Genomic DNA, 5,000 nt, shown 5'->3' on the forward strand with positions numbered 1-5,000 from the left:
CCAGTGCATCTTCTCCGCCACATTACACAATCCACACTATCACAACCAGACCAGGAGGTCCATGCGGAAAATACAATATCCCAGCCTTTCGACATCCACCATTGCGCAGACCAGGCACCAACACCCACACATGTCCTATACAACGGTGCACCCAACATCACAATAGTACCTCCTGTCACAGCGCACAAACAATGACATGAGTCAAAGACACAGGTCTCACACAAGCATAGAATTGGAGCGCCGCCTCTAATAAGCCAAAGGTGCATCCTGACGTGACAAATCTGATCATGTCACAAGCATTCACTTACTATAATCACTATCAACGAACCTGCCGCCCCCGCCCCCCCCCCCTTCACCTTTCCTTACAACAACGTGTAACCTAACCTAACCTAACCTAACCTATGTTGTACCTTAACCTAACCTATGTTGTACCTTAACCTAACCTATGTTGTACCTTAACCTAACCTATGTTGTACCTTAACCTAACCTATGTTGTACCTTAACCTAACCTATGTTGTACCTTAACCTAACCTATGTTGTACCTTAACCTAACCTATGTTGTACCTTAACCTAACCTATGTTGTACCTTAACCTAACCTATGTTGTACCTTAACCTAACCTATGTTGTACCTTAACCTAACCTATGTTGTACCTTAACCTAACCTATGTTGTACCTTAACCTAACCTATGTTGTACCTTAACCTAACCCATGTTGTACCTTAACCTAACCCATGTTGTACCTTAACCTAACCCATGTTGTACCTTAACCTAACCCATGTTGTACCTTAACCTAACCCATGTTGTACCTTAACCTAACCCATGTTGTACCTTAACCTAACCCATGTTGTACCTTAACCTAACCCATGTTGTACCTTAACCTAACCCATGTTGTACCTTAACCTAACCCATGTTGTGCCTTAACCTAACCCATGTTGTGCCTTAACCTAACCCATGTTGTGCCTTAACCTAACCCATGTTGTGCCTTAACCTAACCCATGTTGTGCCTTAACCTAACCCATGTTGTGCCTTAACCTAACCCACGTTGTGCCTTAACCTAACCCACGTTGTGCCTTAACCTAACCCATGTTGTGCCTTAACCTAACCCATGTTGTGCCTTAACCTAACCCATGTTGTGCCTTAACCTAACCCATGTTGTGCCTTAACCTAACCCATGTTGTGCCTTAACCTAACCCATGTTGTGCCTTAACCTAACCCATGTTGTGCCTTAACCTAACCCATGTTGTGCCTTAACCTAACCCACGTTGTGCCTTAACCTAACCCACGTTGTGCCTTAACCTAACCCACGTTGTGCCTTAACCTAACCCATGTTGTGCCTTAACCTAACCCATGTTGTGCCTTAACCTAACCCATGTTGTGCCTTAACCTAACCCATGTTGTGCCTTAACCTAACCCACGTTGTGCCTTAACCTAACCCACGTTGTGCCTTAACCTAACCCACGTTGTGCCTTAACCTAACCCACGTTGTGCCTTAACCTAACCCACGTTGTGCCTTAACCTAACCCACGTTGTGCCTTAACCTAACCCACGTTGTCCCCTAAAGTAACCCACGTTGTCCCCTAACGTAACCCACGTTGTCCCCTAACGTAACCCATGTTGTCGCCTAAACCTGCTCTGTAATTGTTATACGACTCGTTCAATTAGTGTAGTGTTGCCCACCCGCAACCCTCGCAATATAGTTCGCTACTCGCACTGCCCGCTCCCCTGTGTATCGCTTCATGTTAAACACCTTGCAAGTCTTGCTGACTTTCCACATGCTCCTGCTGTACACTGTAATGTGGATGGCAGCAGGACGTACATGCCGCCCCTCCCCACGTCCCCACCTTGCCCCCCTGCCTTCGCAAGCTGGTTGGTGAGAAGTTTGCATGTTCAATGCCCTTCGCATGCGACGTACTCAGGCTACGTTGTGGTGCGGCCTGTGTCAACCGTCCGCTAATGTCGTACGCGTAAACCACAATCTGTACTGCACATTCGTCCTTATGTACCGAATGATACATCGTGGCACATGTGTGACCGTACAACGACTGCGCCCAAAAACGGCGGACCATACAGTGCAAATATTGTGCACGCAGCTACGTGTCGTCTCCCTATGAGAGCTGGATTGCAGTGTGGTACGCCATAGAGACGTGTGGGAGGAACGGACGCCGTGGATGGCGATCAGCATGAGCTGTCTGTTGATGTATTCGGACCTAGTCGTCTCTCCTCACACACCGTGATGGCATGGTGCACCGCGTTCCATATCTGCGACATGCTACAGAGGCCGGTTGACAGTCGTTCGAGCAATGGACATCGCATACGTACGGGGGCCACCTTCCACGTATTGTCTAGGCGTGCACATTTTGTTGCGTGTATGTGGGCAGACGTAGTGTGGCGTGACACCTGACACAGGCATGCAATAATCGTTGAAGTTGCAAATGGCGATGGACGCCTGCGTTTTCTGGTGAAGTTACGCAAATGAACAAATGGTAACCTGTTGTGGTGCGGTTGTTCTCGCTAGGGGTGAATCGGTGATGGCGACGATAGGTTGAGGTACGAACCGGTTGTTCCAGCGATACCCACCATGCCGACGAAACTGAACGGCATCTGGGTGTGAAGCGATACGCGGCGGTGGCTGGGTGGGACCGTCCCCGGCCGGTGAGGGGGCGCCTCCCGGCGTGCTGGCCGCGCGGTGCGTGGGCGCACGCGCTACAGCCGGCTGGTGGGGGCGGCCAGTGGCAGGCGCGCCGGCCGACGGACGCGGCAGGCGTCGCAGCTGCGCGCCGGCGCACCCTGCGCGCGGCGCCGTGCGGCCAAAGTAGGTCCTCGCGGGCCCGGTGCGAAGCGCGGTGGACATCTTCAGTGTGCTGGTCCGATTGAGGACTGTGTGCGTTGAGGATGCGCCGCCGCCCGGCGCTCGGCGCCGCGACGCCGTCTGCTGCTCGGTCGCCCCAGCGGTTCTCGCTGGTGGTTTGTATCGCAGCTGTGCGGATGTGTTGGCGCGTGCGCTGTGCTGGGAGAGTTCGCTTCGGCACCCAAGTGGGGCTTTTGTCCTTCTGTGGCGCTGGCGTTGGAGCTGCCGGTCACCGTAGGTGGCGCGTGTTGTCTCCCGCCGGCAATGCCACGACAGCACGCTCCCGGGCCTCTGTCGGCAGCGGCAAGCTCAGTTGGGAGCACGGGTGGTCGCACCGAAAGCGTCTACTCGCCTAACTCCGGGCGATTGCGCCTCTCTCGAACCCGACCAAGTACTTGGGACGGCGCTGCGCGCCGCCGGGACCTGAGAGGGTTTCGAGGTGTATTGTGCAGGGGAGCTCAGCCTCCTCCTGTTTGCAGAATGATTGAGCGGACGCTTGCGTGTTCGCGCGGGCCCCCGGGACACACTCCCGGGCGGCCGGCTGCTCAGCTCTAGTTGACGCAGCTCCCTGGTTGATCCTGCCAGTAGTCATATGCTTGTCTCAAAGATTAAGCCATGCATGTCTCAGTACAAGCCGCATTAAGGTGAAACCGCGAATGGCTCATTAAATCAGTTATGGTTCCTTAGATCGTACCCACGTTACTTGGATAACTGTGGTAATTCTAGAGCTAATACATGCAAACAGAGTCCCGACCAGAGATGGAAGGGACGCTTTTATTAGATCAAAACCAATCGGTCGGCTCGTCCGGTCCGTTTGCCTTGGTGACTCTGAATAACTTTGGGCTGATCGCACGGTCCTCGTACCGGCGACGCATCTTTCAAATGTCTGCCTTATCAACTGTCGATGGTAGGTTCTGCGCCTACCATGGTTGTAACGGGTAACGGGGAATCAGGGTTCGATTCCGGAGAGGGAGCCTGAGAAACGGCTACCACATCCAAGGAAGGCAGCAGGCGCGCAAATTACCCACTCCCGGCACGGGGAGGTAGTGACGAAAAATAACGATACGGGACTCATCCGAGGCCCCGTAATCGGAATGAGTACACTTTAAATCCTTTAACGAGTATCTATTGGAGGGCAAGTCTGGTGCCAGCAGCCGCGGTAATTCCAGCTCCAATAGCGTATATTAAAGTTGTTGCGGTTAAAAAGCTCGTAGTTGGATTTGTGTCCCACGCTGTTGGTTCACCGCCCGTCGGTGTTTAACTGGCATGTATCGTGGGACGTCCTGCCGGTGGGGCGAGCCGAAGGCGTGCGACCGCCTCGTGCGTGCTCGTGCGTCCCGAGGCGGACCCCGTTGAAATCCTACCAGGGTGCTCTTTATTGAGTGTCTCGGTGGGCCGGCACGTTTACTTTGAACAAATTAGAGTGCTTAAAGCAGGCAAGCCCGCCTGAATACTGTGTGCATGGAATAATGGAATAGGACCTCGGTTCTATTTTGTTGGTTTTCGGAACCCGAGGTAATGATTAATAGGGACAGGCGGGGGCATTCGTATTGCGACGTTAGAGGTGAAATTCTTGGATCGTCGCAAGACGAACAGAAGCGAAAGCATTTGCCAAGTATGTTTTCATTAATCAAGAACGAAAGTTAGAGGTTCGAAGGCGATCAGATACCGCCCTAGTTCTAACCATAAACGATGCCAGCCAGCGATCCGCCGCAGTTCCTCCGATGACTCGGCGGGCAGCCTCCGGGAAACCAAAGCTTTTGGGTTCCGGGGGAAGTATGGTTGCAAAGCTGAAACTTAAAGGAATTGACGGAAGGGCACCACCAGGAGTGGAGCCTGCGGCTTAATTTGACTCAACACGGGAAACCTCACCAGGCCCGGACACCGGAAGGATTGACAGATTGATAGCTCTTTCTTGATTCGGTGGGTGGTGGTGCATGGCCGTTCTTAGTTGGTGGAGCGATTTGTCTGGTTAATTCCGATAACGAACGAGACTCTAGCCTGCTAACTAGTCGCGTGACATCCTTCGTGCTGTCAGCGATTACTTTTCTTCTTAGAGGGACAGGCGGCTTCTAGCCGCACGAGATTGAGCAATAACAGGTCTGTGATGCCCTTAGATGTTCTGGGCCGCACGCGCGCTACACTGAAGGAA

The 5,000-nt window shown here is 52.8% G+C and overlaps 1 non-coding gene across 1 annotated transcript in view; it reads left to right on the forward strand.

Annotated features, from left to right (window-relative positions):
* The first annotated feature begins 3,413 nt into the window (after positions 1-3,413).
* The window catches only part of LOC124730841, a 1,909-nt gene continuing 322 nt past the window's right edge, over positions 3,414-5,000 (forward strand). The window contains exon 1 of the ribosomal RNA XR_007008069.1: positions 3,414-5,000. This exon is cut by the window's right edge and continues 322 nt beyond it. This is a non-coding gene — a ribosomal RNA (small subunit ribosomal RNA).

The sequence above is a fragment of the Schistocerca piceifrons genome, unplaced genomic scaffold (assembly GCF_021461385.2).
Source record: "Schistocerca piceifrons isolate TAMUIC-IGC-003096 unplaced genomic scaffold, iqSchPice1.1 HiC_scaffold_1252, whole genome shotgun sequence".
Taxonomy (NCBI): domain Eukaryota; kingdom Metazoa; phylum Arthropoda; class Insecta; order Orthoptera; family Acrididae; genus Schistocerca; species Schistocerca piceifrons.